Raw genomic sequence first — 20,712 nt, forward strand, 5'->3', positions numbered from 1 at the left:
TGTATGTTGACCCAATTATGGGATACTTACTGTGTGACTATATTGCCTTAAATATTGGGGTATTTACTGTATTACTAGATTTCAGAGTAACAGCCATGTTAGTCTGTATTCACAAAAAGAAAAGGAGTACTTGTGGCACCTTAGAGACTAACCAATTTATTAGAGCATAAGCTTTCGTGAGCTACAGCTCACTTCATCAGATGCATATCGTGGAAACTGCAGCAGACTTTATATATACACAGAGAATATGAACCAATACCTCCTCCCACCCCACTGTCCTGCTGGTAATAGCTTATCTAAAGTGATCATCAGGTGGGCCATTTCCAGCACAAATCCAGGTTTTCTCACCCTCCACCCCCCACACACAAATTCACTCTCCTGCTGGTGATAGCCCATCCAAAGTGACAACTCTTTACACAATGTGCATGACAATCAAGTTGGGCTATTTCCTGCACAAATCCAGGTTTTCTCACATGCCCCCCACCCCCATACACACACAAACTCACTCTCCTGCTGGTAATAGCTCATCCAAACTGACCACTCTTCAAGTTAAAATCCAAGTTAAACCAGAACATCGGGGGGGGGGGGTAGGAAAAAACAAGAGGAAACAGGCTACCTTGCATAATGACTTAGCCACTCCAAGTCTCTATTTAAGCCTAAATTAATAGTATCCAATTTGCAAATGAATTCCAATTCAGCAGTTTCTCGCTGGAGTCTGGATTTGAAGTTTTTTTGTTTTAAGATAGCGACCTTCATGTCTGTGATTGCGTGACCAGAGAGATTGAAGTGTTCTCCGACTGGTTTATGAATGTTATAATTCTTGACATCTGATTTGTGTCCATTTATTCTTTTACGTAGAGACTGTCCAGTTTGACCAATGTACATGGCAGAGGGGCATTGCTGGCACATGATGGCATATATCACATTGGTGGATGTGCAGGTGAACGAGCCTCTGATAGTGTGGCTGATGTTATTAGGCCCTGTGATGGTGTCCCCTGAATAGATATGTGGGCACAATTGGCAACGGGCTTTGTTGCAAGGATAAGTTCCTGGGTTAGTGGTTCTGTTGTGTGGTATGTGGTTGTTGGTGAGTATTTGCTTCAGGTTGCGGGGCTGTCTGTAGGCAAGGACTGGCCTGTCTCCCAAGATTTGTGAGAGTGTTGGGTCATCCTTTAGGATAGGTTGTAGATCCTTAATAATGCGTTGGAGGGGTTTTAGTTGGGGGCTGAAGGTGACGGCTAGTGGTGTTCTGTTATTTTCTTTGTTAGGCCTGTCCTGTAGTAGGTAACTTCTGGGAACTCTTCTGGCTCTATCAATCTGTTTCTTTACTTCTGCAGGTGGGTATTGTAGTTGTAAGAAAGCTTGACAGAGATCTTGTAGGTGTTTGTCTCTGTCTGAGGGGTTGGAGCAAATGCGGTTGTATTGCAGAGCTTGGCTGTAGACGATGGATCGTGTGGTGTGGTCAGGGTGAAAGCTGGAGGCATGCAGGTAGGAATAGCGGTCAGTAGGTTTCCGGTATAGGGTGGTGTTTATGTGACCATTGTTTATTAGCACTGTAGTGTCCAGGAAGTGGATCTCTTGTGTGGACTGGACCAGGCTGAGGTTGGTGGTGGGATGGAAATTGTTGAAATCATGGTGGAATTCCTCAAGGGCTTCTTTTCCATGGGTCCAGATGGTGAAGATGTCATCAATATAGCGCAAGTAGAGTAGGGGCTTTAGGGGACAAGAGCTGAGAATTTCCATCCCACCACCAACCTCAGCCTGGTCCAGTCCACACAAGAGATCCACTTCCTGGACACTACAGTGCTAATAAACAATGGTCACATAAACACCACCCTATACCGGAAACCTACTGACCGCTATTCCTACCTGCATGCCTCCAGCTTTCACCCTGACCACACCACACGATCCATCGTCTACAGCCAAGCTCTGCGATACAACCGCATTTGCTCCAACCCCTCAGACAGAGACAAACACCTACAAGATCTCTGTCAAGCTTTCTTACAACTACAATACCCACCTGCAGAAGTAAAGAAACAGATTGATAGAGCCAGAAGAGTTCCCAGAAGTTACCTACTACAGGACAGGCCTAACAAAGAAAATAACAGAACACCACTAGCCGTCACCTTCAGCCCCCAACTAAAACCCCTCCAACGCATTATTAAGGATCTACAACCTATCCTGAAGGATGACCCATCACTCTCACAAATCTTGGGAGACAGGCCAGTCCTTGCCTACAGACAGCCCCGCAACCTGAAGCAAATACTCACCAACAACCACATACCACACAACAGAACCACTAACCCAGGAACTTATCCTTGCAACAAAGCCCGTTGCCAATTGTGCCCACATATCTATTCAGGGGACACCATCACAGGGCCTAATAACATCAGCCACACTATCAGAGGCTCGTTCACCTGCACATCCACCAATGTGATATATGCCATCATGTGCCAGCAATGCCCCTCTGCCATGTACATTGGTCAAACTGGACAGTCTCTACGTAAAAGAATAAATGGACACAAATCAGATGTCAAGAATTATAACATTCATAAACCAGTCGGAGAACACTTCAATCTCTCTGGTCACGCAATCACAGACATGAAGGTCGCTATCTTAAAACAAAAAAACTTCAAATCCAGACTCCAGCGAGAAACTGCTGAATTGGAATTCATTTGCAAATTGGATACTATTAATTTAGGCTTAAATAGAGACTTGGAGTGGCTAAGTCATTATGCAAGGTAGCCTGTTTCCTCTTGTTTTTTCCTACCCCCCCCCCCCCCCGATGTTCTGGTTTAACTTGGATTTTAACTTGAAGAGTGGTCAGTTTGGATGAGCTATTACCAGCAGGAGAGTGAGTTTGTGTGTGTATGGGGGTGGGGGGGATGTGAGAAAACCTGGATTTGTGCAGGAAATAGCCCAACTTGATTGTCATGCACATTGTGTAAAGAGTTGTCACTTTGGATGGGCTATCACCAGCAGGAGAGTGAATTTGTGTGGGGGGGTGGAGGGTGAGAAAACCTGGATTTGTGCTGGAAATGGCCCACCTGATGATCACTTTAGATAAGCTATTACCAGCAGGACAGTGGGGTGGGAGGAGGTATTGGTTCATATTCTCTGTGTATATATAAAGTTTGCTGCAGTTTCCACGATATGCATCTGATGAAGTGAGCTGTAGCTCACGAAAGCTTATGCTCTAATAAATTGGTTAGTCTCTAAGGTGCCACAAGTACTCCTTTTCTTTTTGTATTACTAGAGTGTCTTAAGTCAACAGGGCTGTTGAGAAACAAACAGGAAGATGAAACAATGACATCCCTTACCCACTATTACCTTTATCAATTAAACCTGTTATCTCATCAAAAAAAGAAGGTATCAAGTTAATCTGACATGAACTATTTTCCATAAACCCATGCTGACTGGCATTAATTATATAAGCCTCCTTTAATTCTGATTTTACCACCACACCACTGCTATTAAGATTAAACAATACCTTGATTTAAGAAAGCTGGTTGCTCTATTCACCACTGCTCACAAGCTCCCAAATGGAAGGACTGTAGGTACTGAACCTAGTCAGACCTGCTGGGTAAGCATAGTTAATATGCAAAGTACTGTAGCATAATGCCTAACCTAGGAATGGGAGACTCAGACAATTCCACCTCAGGACAGACGAGGGTATGAAGCCTGACACCAGGGGGCTTCACTCTGAGAGACTGTAGTGGGGACAGCTCCAGACATAGAATCTCAGGGTTGGAAGGGACCTCAGGAGGTCATCTAGTCCAAACCCCTGCTCAGAGCAGGACCAATCCCCAATTTTTGCCCCAGATCCCTAAATGGCCTCCCTCAAGGATTGAGCTCACAACCCCGGGTTTAGCAGGCCAATGCTCAAACCACTAAGCTATCCCTCTGTGTACCTGCTAGTGTCATTAGATTATGCCCTTAGTAACACCTGTGCAATCATATTAGTCTTAGTGGTGTCGCACAGATCTCATAATCTGAAGACAGTGGTGTGGCACAGTTATACTCAGTGATCCAATGTGGACTTCTTTGTTATTGGTAATAAGGCATAAAATGAAAAGAATCAAGCTTGATCATCAGAATCCTGGGTGAGTTTGCAGGGGAAGGGGAATCTGTTTACTACTTAATGTATGGTATGATAACCAGTGAGCCTCCCAGATATGGAAACTATTATGCCATTTTTACTAACTAACTTTTTGAAGTCAAAGCACAATTTCACATCAGTGACTAATATTTAATATTTACTGGAAATGTAATCTTTCATAAACTGAGGCTGATTTCTGCTTCTGAATGCATTATTTGTAATTATTAGACTAAAGTTATTCAGGAACCATGTACTTCAATATGAAATTAACCGGAGCTGGTGAAGAAATCATAGAATTGTAAGACTGGAAGGGACCTCAATAGGTCATCTAGTCCAGTCCCCTGCACGGAGGCAGGACTAAATATTCTCGAGACCATCCCTGACAAGTGTTTATCTAACCTGTTCTTAAAAGCCTCCAATGACGGAGATTCCAATTAACTTTATTCACAAAAAAATGTCACCACAAACTTGGAAAATGTTGACTTGCTGTACTTTTTACTGTTTTTGTGGTGTGTGATTAGTTCTCTGAGCCATATGCTTTTGGATCTGGTCTCTGGCTGGATGACTAAAAAGGAGAATAACAAACAAATAGTTAATAGTAAACAACTAATAGCAAAGAATGCTCTTCTGGCACAATGGTCTGACCATAAATCATTTATGCTAAGATTTGCATTAGTTTTGGAAATCCTGAATATTTTTAAGAACAAACCATTGGTCATCCAAATATTTATTTGGATTTTATTCCAATAGCAGCTACAATATTCCAGGTGCTGCACAAGGCTGAAGGAAGGCCTGGAGATCTTACTAAGGGTCTGATCCTCTAAACATGTATTTGCATAACTTCATTCATGTGAGTAGTCCCATTAGTCAAATAAGTCTATTCACGTGCGTAATCTTATGCATGGCTTAAACATGTGCAAGGCTCGGTAGCATTAGGTTATTGGACAGACAAACAATATAGGAAAGTCTTACAGGTAAAGTGGTGGTTGGCAGAGTATTAATACGGTATGCTGATTATACACTTTGTAATAATTTATGAGAATAATCACAATTGGCATATAGTGTAACCCCACAAATAGCAATACATTGAATTTGTTGTCCGTATTTGCAAAAGCATTTGCAGAGCTCATTTTGTATTTGACCAGCTCTGTTAAACAGCTTAACATCACTGGAATAAGAATCTTCTTAACTGCCCTTGTGCAATCAACACCTACATTCAGGTATTGTCTGAATTCAAAAGAACAACAAGGAGTCCGGTGGCACCTTAAAGACTAACAGATTTATTTGGGTATAAACTTTCGTGGGTAAAAAAACCCAATTCTTCAGATGCATGGAGTGAAAATTACAGATGCAGGCATTATATACCCCCTGATACTCTGAATTCAGAATTATTCAAGATCAAGGGTAGCAGATACTACCTAGTGTCTGTGAATGCTTTCTGAATAAGGGACTCTTAATTCAAAAGACTGTTGACAGAACTGACACGAGTACATCACATCATGCACAATATGTTTTCCCTTCTTTGGAACTATATGTATTGTTTTTCTTCCTCTTGTGGATGTTTATTTGAAGGATGAATAGGTCACTCTTAGCAGGAGAGCTCATCACATGAGTGCCAGATACAGAAGACAGATGAGTCAGTTCCACACTGACTACAAATTATACATGCTGGATAAATCTATATTCGTATTTGCATTTGACCTAAGCTTCAACTTTAAAAATAGGTTTAACAGAAATTATTCTGAAAGTCGAAAATTGTTTTGTGAGGAAGGAAACAGTTTAAGCAATACAATTTAAAATGAGAAAGTCTTTTCTGCTAGCAAGAGATCACATTTGGAATAAAATACTGAATGTCAGTCTGAGTTGAAGCTTGCATTCAAAAATTTACTGTACATAGAACTTCTAAAATGCATTTATCTGTTTGGTGATTGATTGATATTGATGCAACACTCAGACCTTAGGCACTGTCCAGTCATTGATTGTCATTGTAAAATATGGTTTTGTGTAGAAAAGTGTGACTGGTGTTGCACAAAAACTTTATATGCCAGATGTCTCTTTTGCATCTGGTGCCAATTACTTGATTTTTCTTGTTTTTTTTTTTTAAAACCTACATTACATGCATAGTACCTGAATAATTGGAGATACAGTACTCTTGCTGTCTTTCTTTTTCAATGTGTACAAATGAACACGAGGTGGGAAAGTCACACAGCTTCTTACAGGAACTGCAGCAAAGTCTAAAAAAAGAAAACTGCAGTGCACAAGACTGAATACTGCACTCATATTTGTATTCTCTCTTCAATGTCTTAAGTAATGGGAGTTGCTGGACATATGACCCGAAATGTCACTGTTCAAAGCTGTGGTTTTGCTACAATAAAGGCATTACATTATTTACAGTGCACAGACAGATTTAAGAAGCACAATGGATAATAAATAGTGCTGCTAATAAAGGTCATGAAAATAAGGTAGAGGTGTTAGCAGCGGGGCAGAGGGGCAATGGGGATTCTAATGTGCACTTGCTAACCAATTAAAATGTAGCCACCTACAGTGGCAATCTCAGGAGAAAGGTTAGTGAGCTCACAAATAGCCTCATGAAAAGAAAATGTGTGTTTCTGAATGCTAGTTGGAGGGATAGGAAGGGGTCTGACAAGAAGAGGAAGCATCAGCCCACCAGCTAAGCTGTATATATATATATATATATATACACACACACATACCCATCCTTGGGGCAGTGAGTAAGGTTTTGTCTTTTTTGTGTTGTTTCTTTTTTTCAGTTTGCAGAGGCTGGAAGGGGGCAGTGTGATTAGGGAGTCTATAATGTCAGCAAAGCAGCTGATCAGAGGCAGATGCGAGAACAAACAGAGCTGAAAACAGGGGAGTTTGAGTGGGAGTTTGTGAGGGGAGTTTGGGGGAGGGAATGTTTTTGTTTTCCTTGACAGGAGTTTAGGCAGGAAGGCTAGGACAGACACAGAGATAGCAGCGGTAGTCACCCAGGGAGCGAAAGAGAAAATGAAGATGACTGGATGTGGAGGCTGAAGTATGTATTTTATCCTCGAGTGGGTCCCTGAAAAAAGATTTGTTTATATAAAATGCCACTTGATAGAGCTGATGGAAGAGAAGATCTGAGGTTTGGAGATGCAGGTAAAAACTATGGTTGAGTTTTGAAGGGGATTCAAGCAGATGATGGAGGGAAGGCAAGAGGAGGCTGAAGGTAAAATGTCAAGACTCTCAGATGCAAGCCGGACTGGAGAACTGTGAGGGGAGACTGCTGGGTGAGGAAAGCGGCCAGTGGAAGCAGGTGATTATGAGAACCAGGCAGAGGAAAAGACCAAATAGTGAGGGAGAAAGAGAGCTCAGGAACAGAGCTGGAAAATGAAGATGGGGCGAGCAGCCAGTAATAGAAGGTGTGAGGGCAAGGAAGAAGAGCAGCTAGTCCTAGAAGAAGAAGGGAAGAGTCAGTGGAGATAGCCAGTGTTCAGAGTCCCAACAGGAGAATACAGTATGACTCGTAGAAGATTGCAAGAGAGAACAAAAGAGGACTTGCCGCCAGAAGGAACAGGAGGAAGGCTGGAGAATCACACCATCACCAGAAAAGGCAAGTCTAAGAGATTGTGAACTCCTACTAAGAAGAACAGACAGGCCTGTCACCAGAGCTGATCCAGAGAACAGAAGGGCATACTGTTTGCTGGCAGCTAAGATACAGGATGTGGACCTGAGGCTGCAGAGGATCCTAATAGGAGTAGGAAAGAATCCACTGATTGCCTTTCACATAGGAACAAATGATACAGCTAGATTCTCACTCAACCCATCAAGGTTATATGCTAGGTTGGGGAAGATGCTTAAAGAAATGGTGATCCTCAGTGGGATTCTACCTTTGTCCCTCAAGGAGAAGAATGAAGATGAGACAAGATTATGATGATCAACAGATGATTCAGGCAGTGGTGCTTTGGGGTGTTTGACCACTGGCAGGCATTAATGGGCATAGGACTGTTCTCATGGGATGCACTCCACCTGAATAGGGAGGGAAATAGATTTCTGGGATGGAGGTTGGGACAACTGATTACAAGAGCTTTAAACTAGGAACTCAGGGGAGACGATTGGGAGATGCTTATGTAATCGCCACACCTGATTCTAATATTGACCAGGAGGAAAATCAAGAACAAGAAAAGAAAGCAATGGAGAAAGGAACAGCAGTGAGTAGGAGAATGGACATGAAGAGGAAAGATAGAGCTAGTACAAGTGGTGGTAACAGTCAGGTAGGCGATACTGGCAGTAGAATGACTGTACCCAGTCGGGTTAGGAATCTGGGTGAAGCCAAGAAAAAACAACTAAGGTGTTTGTACACCAATGCAAGGAGCCTGTTTAACAAAATGGAGGAACTGGAACAGCTGGTGAAGGAAGTGAAACTGGATATTATACCAATAACAGAAACATGGTGGAATAGTAGTCATGACTGTAGTACAGGCATTGAAGGGTATGTGCTTTTCAGGAAAGAGAGAAATAAAGGTAAAGGTGATGGAGGAGCATTGTATATTAATGATGAGGTATACTGTAAAGAATTAGAAGTGATGGAATGGATAAAGGAGTCTGTTTGGGCCAAAATCACTTTGGAGATGAAAGCTATGATAGGATCCCCTGGGATAGTGTTTGGGATATTTGGGATAAAATACAACATGGTTTTATAAAAGGTAGATCATGCCAGACCAATCTGATGTTTCTTTGAGAAGATAACTGATTTTTTAGACAAAGGAAATGCAGTAGATCTAATCTACATGAATTTCACTAAGGCATTTGATCTAGTTCCACTTGGGAAATTATTAGTTAAATTGAAGAAGATGGGAATTAATATGAGTATTGAAAGGTTGAAAAGGAACTGCATAAAGGGGAGACTACAACGGGTCATACCACAGGGTGAACTGCCAGACTGGAGAGAGGTTACTAGTGGAGTTCCTCAGGGCTCGATCTTGGGACCAATCTTATTTAACATTTTTATTAATGACCTTGGCACAAAAATTGGGAGTGTGCTAATAAAAGTTGCAGATGACACAAAGTTGGGAGGTATTGCCAATACAGAAGGCTATCAGAAAATTTTACAGAAGAGCTAGATAACTGTGAAAACTGAAGTGATAGGAATGGGAAGAAATTTAATAGTGTAAAGTGAAAGGTCACGCACTTAAGGACTAACAAGACTTTTTGCTATAAGCTGGGGACTTATCAGTTAGAAGCAGCAGAGGAGGAGAAACACCTGGGTGTATTGGTTGATCACAGGATGACGATGAGCCACCAGTGTGATGCAGTCACAAAAAAGACTAATGCAGTCCTAGTATGCATCAGGTGAGGCATTTCCAGTAGAAACAGGGAAGTGTTAGTACCATTATACAAGGCACTTCTGAGACCTCATCTGGAATTCAGTGTGCAATTCTGGTCTCCCACATTTAAGAAAGATGAATTCAATTTGAAACAGGTGCAGAGAAGGGCTGCTAGGATGATCTGAGGAATGGAAAACCTACCCTATGAGAGGAGACTCAAAGAGCTTGGCTTGTTTAGCCTACCCAAAAGAAAGCTCAGGGGAAATATGATTGCTCTGTATAAATACATCAGAGGAATAAATACCAGAGAGGGAGAGAAGTTATTTAAGTTAAGTCCCAATGTTGACACATGAGCAAATAGATATAAACTGGCCATAAACAAGTTTAGGCTTGAAATTAGGTGAAGGCTTCTAACCATCAGAGGAGTGAAGTTCTGGAACAGCCTTCCAAGGGGACCAGTGGGGGGAAAAAACCCTAAATGGCTTCAAGATTGAGCTTGATAAGTTTATGGAGGGGTTGGTATGATGAGACTGCCTGCAATGGTATATAGCTGATCTGTGACTGCTAGCAGCAAATATCCCTAACAGTTGTAGACAGGACACTAAATGAGGAGAGCTCTGAGTTACAACTGAGAATTTTTCCCCAATTGTCTGGCTGCTGGGTCTTGCTGACATGCTCAGGGTCCAATTGACTGCCATATATGGGGTCCTGGAGGAATTTCCCCCCGGTCAGACTGGCAGAGGGGGGAGGAATTGCCTTCCTCTGCAGCATGGGGCAAGGGCCACTTGCTGGTTTAAACAAGAGTAAATGCTGTATTCTCTGTACCTTGAAGTCTTTAAATCATGATTTGAGGACTTCATAAACTCAGCCAGAGGTTACGGGTCTATTACAGGAATGGGAATGGGTGGGTAAGGTTCTGTGGCCTGCAATATGCAGGAGGTCAGATGGGATGATCATGATGGTCCTTTCTGGTTTTATAGTCTATGACTCATATCCTATCCAAGTATAATTGAAAGTGGGAATGTGGGTCCCTTGAATGACCTACATTAGCAGCATACATCCATACCACTCATGGGCCACAAGCATTTTAATCTCAGCACATTTCTAGACAATGCTATCATGGAAATTTCAAAAGGTGCAGAGTTGTCATGAGAGATGCCTATAACGAGGTGGCAGTGTCGCCAACCTTACAACGGGATTCAGAGTTGATCTTTCCACCCAGCTGCCTAGGAGGAATAAGAACCTTGCACAAAGCTGTTGAGTAAATTAGGCTGACTCATTGTGACAGCAATGCCTTGTTAACTCCACCAGAATATAAAAGAGATGGGCCTGACTTTCTGGTCCATGGTAAGTAGGTTGAGGGCCAAGGAGTTTCTGGAGGAAATGGAAGGAGCAGTCAATCTTGGGGAGAAAGCTTAGAGTGAAGTTTGTTTTATTATTTGAGCATCAGTAAAATCAAACATCTGGGAAGGGGTAAGTCTGATCTTTGATAGCATGTGTATAACTTAGCCTTTGTCTGGATCAGGATGGGAACAGCAGCTCCTCACAAATATGTATGTGTGATTCTTAAGAAATAGCAATCTGTGAATCTCCTAGCCTATACTTTTTGCAGGTAGTGGGTACTTGGGGACAGGCCAACCAGCATTCCAACAGATGTTTCTTTTCAGACTGAAGAAACATTCCAAGCAAAGGATTTTGCAGCAGAAAAAAGTCAGATAGGAAGAGAGTTGGGCCCAGAATACTTCATTTTGGAGGTAGGAAAAATAGGGGTGATAAGAGGAACGGGCTGCCTCCATTCCAGACTCTGGCCCCAAGTCCTCACGTTGTCTAGAACCTAGAATATCATTTTATATAAAACCTTTGTTACATGTTTTATTATTTACAGTCTGACATTCAAGAGCAGCTCAGCAGATGTATTTCCCTCCCCTACAATAGTTCATCTTCCAAATACCTTATTTGGATGTGAGTAGTGACCATCTCTGTGCTGGCAGCTAAAGCATCCAGCAGGCATTCATTTCAGTTGCTTTGTTGATTGTAGCAACTTAAAAGAAAAACCTGAACAAAGCATAAGCCAGTAAGAAGTCTTTTTTTCCTGTCTACTGAATAATTTAGACTCTATTTTGTGTTCTAATTTTAAGCACAGATGGTCATGAGAGTTTTTAATGAAAAACTCAGTGCCTGAATACCTGTTGCTGACACTTTCATACAACATCCCATTGAGAAGATATAGACCTTAACATATGTTATGAGATGTGTAATTTTAAAAGCTAGTGTGAAGGCTTTAAATGATACACTTCTTTTTTCCACCACCATAAATGTGTTGGGTTTCTTTTTAAAATAAACTGCCTTCTCCCTGCTCTGGCCTGTTTGTTAATAGGATAGAATTGTAGGAATTGTCCTATTGGCTCAGACCAGTGATACAGCAATTCCAATATTCTGGCTCTGACAGTGGCCGCTACTATATGCTTCAGAAAAAGTTGAGAAGGAAAAAAAACATTCTGGACAATTGTGGAATTACTGAACAGTATGGGGAAGTATCTTCCTGACCCCGTTAGTGCTGAACAGCTCATGCCTCATGGTTTCTATATCTTCTAACCTATTTGCATTGCTATCTAATGTAACTGGATGTTCTCAGCCATATACACACTGAAAGTCTCCTGAGGGTATGGCTACTGAAGTAAACCACTTCAGTGACACAGCTCCAATGCTACAGCTGCACCATGGTAGTGCTTCAGTGTAGATGCTACCTGTGCTGACAGGAGGGATTCTACCATCGGTGTAGTTAATCCACCTCCCTGGGAGGCAGTAGTTAGGTCAATGGAAGAATTCTGTCTACACCGGGCCTTAGGTCGGCATAGCTATGTCTCTGAGAGGTGTGGATTTTATCACACCCCTGAGAGATGTAGGTATGCTGATGTAAGTTCCCAGTGTACACCAGTCCTGAGATTCAGTCACTGCCTTAACCACAAACCTTTCCTTCCTCTATTCAACCTTACTTAAGATTCTCTATAATGCTTCTGCCAGGCTTGTCCTGTGGTCCAACCGAAAACTGACAAAGAATCATTCAACAGTAGAGGACAGTGATGAACAACCTCCACCATCATTGATATAGGCTTATATTAATGTTAGAGGAAAGCTACGCTGCTAGCTAGCATTTCAAGCTATAGTAAACAGGCCTGTCAAAGCTTCCAAGCTGACTGCTATTTCCTCAATAGGTTTGCTGTTATATGCCTAGGCTTCTGACAACTAGTGATCACAAAATAAATAAATAAAACTTTTAAAAAATCCTTAAGCTCACAATGAACTCATACTGCTCCAGAAAGGGAAACATGGTGAAATCTTTTGGTATGTGAAGTAGTGTAGTTTTTATGCTATTGATGTCTTTTGTGGTATGGTTGTAATTTTTGAAGGCCTCCGCTGAGTCTCACAACCCTATTGGTTTCAGGATGATGAAAATAAAACTGGTTTATTTCAAGCCTTGTAAGGAGAAGTTGTGATGGAGCATCCCAACGTGATTGTGCACTGTGTGATTATATGTTATCATCACTCACTGATACAACATCACAAGGGGAACGCATACAAGTCATAACATAGAGTTGCAGCATCACAGCATGGTTATTTTTTTCTCCGTAAGGCAAAACCATTGTCTTCATTCTGAGCATGTCTGGAGGCTGATGAGATGACGGTAGCAGATAGAGAATGGAGCGGAGATATGAAGAGAGACTTAAAACAGCACATTTTTGTAGATATATCAGATTTTAAAAGCACCAGCTCTGAGAGTAAGAGGAGAGAGAATTTGGGATGAGCACTAAAAAGACTAGAGGTAACATTTTTGAAGTGACTTCAGAGCCAAAGTCTCATTTTCAAAAAGTGACAAAGAGTCCTGTGGCACCTTATAGACTAACAGACGTATTGGAGCATAAGCTTTTGTGGGTGAATACCCACTTTGTCGGTAACACAGTGTCAAGGTTCCTTCCCCACTCTGAACTCTCGGGTACAGATGTGGGGACCTGCATGAAAACCCCCCTAAACTTATTTTTACCAACTTTACGTTAAAACTTCCCCAAGGTACAAACTATTTTACCTTTTGTCCCTGGACTTTATTGCTGCCACCACCAAGCGTCTAACAAATATAACAGGGAAAGAGCCCACTTGGAAATGTCTTTCCCCCCAAAATTCCCCCAAGTCCTACACCCCCTTTCCTGGGGAAGGCTTGATAAAAATCCTCAGCAATTTGCATAGGTGAACACAGACCCAAACCATTGGATCTTAAGAACAATGAAAAAGCAATCAGGTTCTTAAAAGAAGAATTTTAATTAAAGAAAAAGTAAAAGAATCACCTCTGTAAAATCAGGATGGTAAATACCTTACAGGGTAATCAGATTCAAAACATAGAGAATCCCTCTAGGCTAAACCTAGATTGCTTACTGACTTTTTACAGGAGTTCTGACCTGCATTCCTGCTCTGGTCCCAGCAAAAAGCAACACAGACACAGTGAACTCTTTGTTTCCACCCCCTCCAGCTTTGAAAGTATCTTGTTTCCTCATTGGTCATTTTGGTCAGGTGCCAGCGAAGTTGTCTTAGCTTCTTAACCCTTTACAGGTGAAAGGGTTTTGCCTCTGGCCAGGAGGGATTTAAAGGTGTTTACCCTTCCCTTTATATTTATGACACACGGCTACCCTTCTGATACTTGACATCATTTTCAAAAGTGATTTAGATTGTCCCATTGATTTTTCAGTGAGACTTTGGCTCTGAAGTGCCTGTCATTTTTGAAAATGGGACTTAGGCACTTTTGAAAATGTTACCTTAGTCCTTCTAAAAGTGTATTCCTGATGCTGCTGTGTAGAGTCTCAAGGAACTCTTGATACTTTGCCGCTTGTAGAATTAGTAAGAGTGATATGTGGAGATTAGTATGAATAAATTTATTATACTTGTACATATGTTACACGACCATATTTAACATCTGGGGAGTGTGAGATGAGGTCAAAGCCATCAATACTATAATACCTACTACACTGATAGCAACATGATTTTCTTGCAAACAGATTACGATGATACTATAACGAGTGACTAAGGCACTAATGATGCTGCACTTGGCTGCTGATAGATGAAGATGAAGAATTCAAAGTGCTGGTCCACTGGGGTCACAGTCAGATGGTATGTGATCAAGATTTGTTGCTGAATTTGGCCCGCTGGTTAGATCCCTGGCCTGCGTCGGATACTGACAGGGAACGCGATGTGGAGGCTGATCCATTATGTGAAAATGTGAATTTCTTACTTTACAGTCAATAAAGATAATCTGTATAATTTTAAGGATTATATGTTTCAGTATTTTAATAATGACAAAATATAAAGTTAAAAAGATTTTTAAAAATCCCCCTTTAAATACAAATTACTCATTATTTCACCTTCTGGCTTGTTAATAACTATTGGAAACCCCTGCAAAATAGTGTTTAATTTAATAGTGCAAAAACCCCTGCCCTGTGGTTTGTAGACTCAGACAACTTGGAAAATATTTCCTTTTCTTTCAAAGGAAGCTGTTTCATCAACTGAGTTTTCCCAAGGTCACCCAGCTCTAATTAACATGCAGTTTTCATAGTTGGTTAATGTAACTGTGAAGCATTAAAGCCTAAAAAGATAGAATATTCTTTCTTGGTAGCTCTTGTTAGTACATATACTGTATGAATATCCATTACCCTTCTTCCCACTGGAAAAATACACATGCAGAGGATACTGGGTGAAATGTACTTGTGGATGTTTCTTTCTGCACCTCTGTGTCTGCAAAGCATGTTTGAGCTGTTTGTGATTGATTTTTTGTGGTTCTTTCCATTTGAAATTATTATATGTTTTATTATAGTAGTGCCCACAGTGTGCTAGATATGGGCACTGCCTACATCCAGAGGAAGTCCCAGTTCCTGCCCCAAGCAGCTTACAATCTATACAGCTCAATGTACATTTCTATGGCATAGACACAGTTCATTTAAAAATTAGTTCAACTGGAGTAACTTCACACAAGGGATGAGTATGCCAAGCCTTTCGTTTCTTCCTCCTTTCACTTTTATGGCTTCCGTCATGGCTCGGTTCCTCAGGTCTGGTATCCTTCATCCTCCTACGTGCTTCATTCTGGTGTCCTGTCTTCCTCTTAGCTCCCTCAGTTCCCTTCATGTACATCCTCTCTAGACTTCTTTGCTCTGCTGCCAACACTTCCATGTCCCTCCTCCAGGTCTTTTGTCCCCTATTCCTTCCAGTGTTTTCTAATGTAAAATGTGAGACCAAATACACTAAACGGTTTACAGTATGGAATAGCACATCACACACACATTTAAAAGGAAGGCAATTTCAGTTTTCAGGTATAATGTTGGTCAAGAGTAACTTAGGATTCATCAGAGATGTCCGCTCTATTAACTACTCCCCTGCATGAGTGCATTCTTGCTTTGTATCCTGGGATTCACTGAGTGAAGCTCACATAAAAATCATCTTTCTACCTCCCTTGATCCTGGGGCTGGATGGATGCCAAACTGGCACACAGTGTGGGGGTGTTTTGTATATATATAAATGGATATGGAGTACTCCTCTATATTCCTTGACTTTCAGTGTCGCCAATCCAGAAGAGGGTGATGGAGGTGTAAATCCTGCTGTATTTTTCCTCTGCCTTGCCACTGGAGCAGTCAGAGGGGATTTAAGCTGAGCCAAGGGCATAGCACAGTGGGTGGATAGGTGATTAGGTGTATGTCTACACCTTCAGCTGGGGATGTGATTTCCAGCTTGAGGATACATAATTATGTAAATGATTGCACATTGTACAAGGCAGTTGAATATCAAATCCAATTCTACCAAAAATCACTTTAAATAGGAACCTTTTGAATTTGAATTACAGGTGCACAGAACAGAGTCAATGGTAACAATACTGTGCTTCATTCTTCTGACCTGTATCAATTTAACATCAGAACATCTCCATTGATTTAGATGGAGTTACCCATGATTTAAAACAGTGAAAGTGGTGTAAGAATCAGAACCAGTGTTTTTGAAGTGCTGTATTATAAAAATAACCAGGATAAATATTCCAGATTTATTAAAATAACCTCTTAGAATAGCTATGTATAATATCTATGGCATCAGACAAGTTCTAGGTGCTTTACAGTTGAAGGCAAGGGGCCCTACCTTGAAGATCTTACAACTTAGAGAGGCACATAAGAAATGGATCAGGAACAACACAAACAGATCTGGAGCACATAGGAGAATTTGCCATGCATTTTGGTAGTTCTACCATTTTTAGTTAAATCTTTTAAAAAATGGGAAACTTGTTTGTTAACAGTACTCTAGGAAGAAGTCTGGTTAATAAAACCTTTTGAAATGACTAATTCTGCTGAGATCTTGTGAGTCTAGTTTCATCTTAGTGGATCTCCATGCCATGCAGAAAAAAGATTTCTACAGAAACTCTAATAATTAACTTGTATTAACTCCTGTAATCAAACAGCCATTGCCCTCAGTGTTTATGTCTATGAAAGTGACATGGGATGTAAATGTGTGTGGAAATCAGAAACAACGAGAGATATTTAATATCTTTTCAATAAAAATAATAATGTCAAGAAATATAGCCTATATAAACAAACAAAAAAGAATTTAATTATAATAATTCAGTAAGAACATCCATAAGAGAGTCTGAAATTGTTTATGTTGCACGGACTGCCTTTAATTAACATTTGCGTTGTATTGCAAATGTACCCCGCTATCAGTGAAAATGAGTGGACCTTTTCAAGGTGACATACGCTACACATAATCACAACACTGGAATGAAGAGTTTTATTGCTGTGAAAAATAAGCAGATTTTTTTAAGGCTAATTCAAGTGGATAGGATACAAGCTTGTCTAATTTTCCTTTTTTATTTACTTTTCCATAATAGAGAGAAATGGATTTTTAAAATGTGTGTGTTGCAGTGTTTAACACTCACATGCAATGACTGAAGCCTTTTAATTTGGAAATACATTCAAAATAGTTCATTTGCCTTATCTGTCATATGTAGGCACTGATTTGTGGTCCACTGAAGTCAATAGAAATAATCCTATTGACTATAATGGACATTGAATCAGGGCCTTGTAGAGTGAATGGTCATTAACATAGGCTCTGCAGCTGACTTCACAGAGGAGACAACTGAAGTAAATGAGGCTCTGTGTGGGCAGGGATCTGCCCTCAGAGTCAGTTGTAGGACTGATGCTCAGTAACTAAGTGCTTGTCTACATGAACACTTAGTTTGTGCAAGCTGTGGTGTAAATCTACCTGCAGTAGCCTGCTGTGCACTAACTATTCATGTGGACTCTGCTACCACACACTAAATTTTCTGTAGTGCGCTTTGATCTACTCTCTTTAAACAGAAAGGTAGATTTACATCACAGCTTGCCCATAAATTCAGTGTGTTGCAGGGCACAATCAAGGCCCCTACTTTGAGTGTGATGTCATTTCATCCACTCCATTCTAGGTTTAACCTTGGGCTCTCACTTTTGTGTGTGTATCATTTTCTTCTGCTTTTTAGAAAATTACTGTGGTAAAGAGGTGTGTGCTATTTACATGTCTTACATGTTCTGCGTATGGAGGGTGTTCCTGAGTCTTGGAAATACTTGTTGAGTTTTTAAAAGAGAAATCTTGATGGAAAGGAGATTTGTAAATATGTATGAATATACATTTATAACAGAGGGCGTATAATATAATCCCTTGCAAAACCTACTATGCATTTTAGATTAAGGGATTAAAAAATAAACTCTCAAAAATCAGCCTAGTGATTTAGACATTAGTGTCAGCAAGGTATTCTAGGTTCAGTTCCTGGATCTCTCACAGACTTTTTTTTTTCTTTTGTGTGCTGTTCTGGTCAAGTTACTTAACCTCCATGTTTCCTCATCTGTAAAAAGGGGTCATTAATATGCATTCCTTCCTTTCCAGGTGGGGCTATGAGGTCCATATTAGGGACCTGTATAAACTCTGTATAAGTAATTAGGGACTTGTATAAGCTCTGTATAAGTAAATGAAATTAGTCATTACTTTTATGTATGTTCTGACCATGGCAGCTTGGAGGAGCAGAGAATACTACACTGGAGGTTGGGGGCTATCTTCTGGAAGTGTACAGCAAGAGTGGAGAAATGTGTTGTGACTAAGGTTGATCACCTTCTCCACCATTTCAGCCTGCCCTATTGATCCCGCCGAGCACTGATAGCTGAGCAGCCCCCCACTCCCCTTTTTTTTAAATCTTCCATATTCATTTTGTGAACTTTTTTATCTGATACTTCAGGTAGGGACCAGATGTGGAATTGTAAAAGTCCTGGGAGAAGGCAACACTTAATAGTTTCCCAAACTATACGCTTGGATACGTTTCTAAACATTTTGGGTGCTTATCTGTATGCAACCCAAACTCTTCCACTGAGACATCTGATAAGTAATTCAACCCCCTATTACATATTTGATGTGAAACATGTTTATTCAATGTAGTTTTTTTGTTTTACTTTCCAAAATTCTGTCCGTTAGTGAGGAGCTCCTAACTATCCAAGTCAATAACAAAAAGAAACAAATACTAAGATTCTAACTCTTTAATCAAAGAAACTTAATTTCAGTACAATAATAAAATTGATAAAACTACTATTTTTTGTGGCAAGACATAGATGATGAATACAATACACTTCTTTTTCCTCTTGTCCAAATTGTATCATTCTTCCTTTCCTATAACTAAAGGCCAATAACGTAGCAGATAGAAAAAAATCCTTACTATTTCCTACTGAGACTTCTGATTACCTCACATGACCATAATGCAATCCTCTAACTGACAGACACAAACCCTTTCAGGCAATGTAAGCAGAGTATGTGTCCTCCTAAAAAACCTGACATTTTGTACTGATGGCATAATAGAGAGTATAGGAGAGAACAACCTTTGGATAATTGGTGAAGTCTGGAATTTTATGGCTAGAATAACATGCAAGAAAAACCTCCTCCCAATCTGTTTCAGAAACTGCAGAAGAATGTGGAAGAGGAATGAAAAAGGAAATACTTGAGACTAATAAATTAGATAGAGGGCCAGGTTCTGATCTTGCATACATTGATTTGGAGATAATATAACTCTATTGATTCTGAAAATGTTCGAACGCTCTGAATTTACATTTTGAACGTTGTATATGTTTACATTTAGCCATATTAAAACACACATTGTTTGCTTGCCCCTAGCTTACCAAGCAAACTAGACTGCTCTGTATCAGTGACCTGTCCTCTTGAATATTTACCACTCCCCCAATTTTTGTGTCACCTGCAGACTTTATTAGTGATGATTTTATGTTTTCTCTGAAGTCATTAATAAAAATGTTATATAGCATAGTGCCAAAAAGCATTCCCTGAAGGACCCCAGAAGAAACACACTTGTTCAGTTTACATTTACAATACACATTTTGAGACCTATCAGTTAGTCAGATTTTAATCCATTTAATGTGTGCATGTTTAATTTTCTGTCATTCTAGTTTTTTAATCAAAATGGTGTGGTGCCAAATCAAGTGACTTACAGAAGTATATTACATCAATACTATTTCCTGCATCAATTGAACTCGGAATCCCATCAAAAAAGATATCAAGTTAGTACTAAAGGATCTATTTTCCATAAACCAATGTTAATTGGCATTAATTATATTACTCTCCCTTAATTCTTTATTAATCAAGACCTATACAGCCACTCCATTATCTTGCCCAGGATTGATGTCAGACTGGCAAGCCTATAATTACACACATCATTACCTTTTTAAAATATTGGCACTACATTAGTTTCCTTCAGTCTTCTGACACTTCCCCAGTGTTCCAAGATTTATTGAAACTCAACACTAACAGTCTAGTGAGCTCCTCAGCCAACTCTTTTAAAACACTTGTATGCAAGTTATCCACACCTGCTGATTCAAAAATATCCAAGTCTAGTAGTTGCTGTTTAACATCTTCCTGGGATGCTAGTGGAATGGAATGAGTGTTATCATATGATATGACTATATCAACTGTTTTTTTTCCCAGATACATAAGAGAAATATTTATTGAACACTTCTGCCCTTTATGCATTATTATTGATAATTCTACCATTTCCATCTAGTAATGGACCAATACCATTGGTAGGGTGTTTTTTGTTCCTAATATACTTAAAAACTCCTTCTTATTGTCCTTAACTCTGCTGGCCATAAATTTCTTCTTGTATGTGTTTTGTTTCCCTAATCAATTTTCTATAATTCCTAGCATTTGATTTATATTCTTCACTTAACAACTTCCTCTTTCTTCCATTTGTTATTATAGCTGTCTACA

The sequence above is a fragment of the Lepidochelys kempii genome, chromosome 3 (genome assembly GCF_965140265.1).
Source record: "Lepidochelys kempii isolate rLepKem1 chromosome 3, rLepKem1.hap2, whole genome shotgun sequence".
Taxonomy (NCBI): domain Eukaryota; kingdom Metazoa; phylum Chordata; order Testudines; family Cheloniidae; genus Lepidochelys; species Lepidochelys kempii.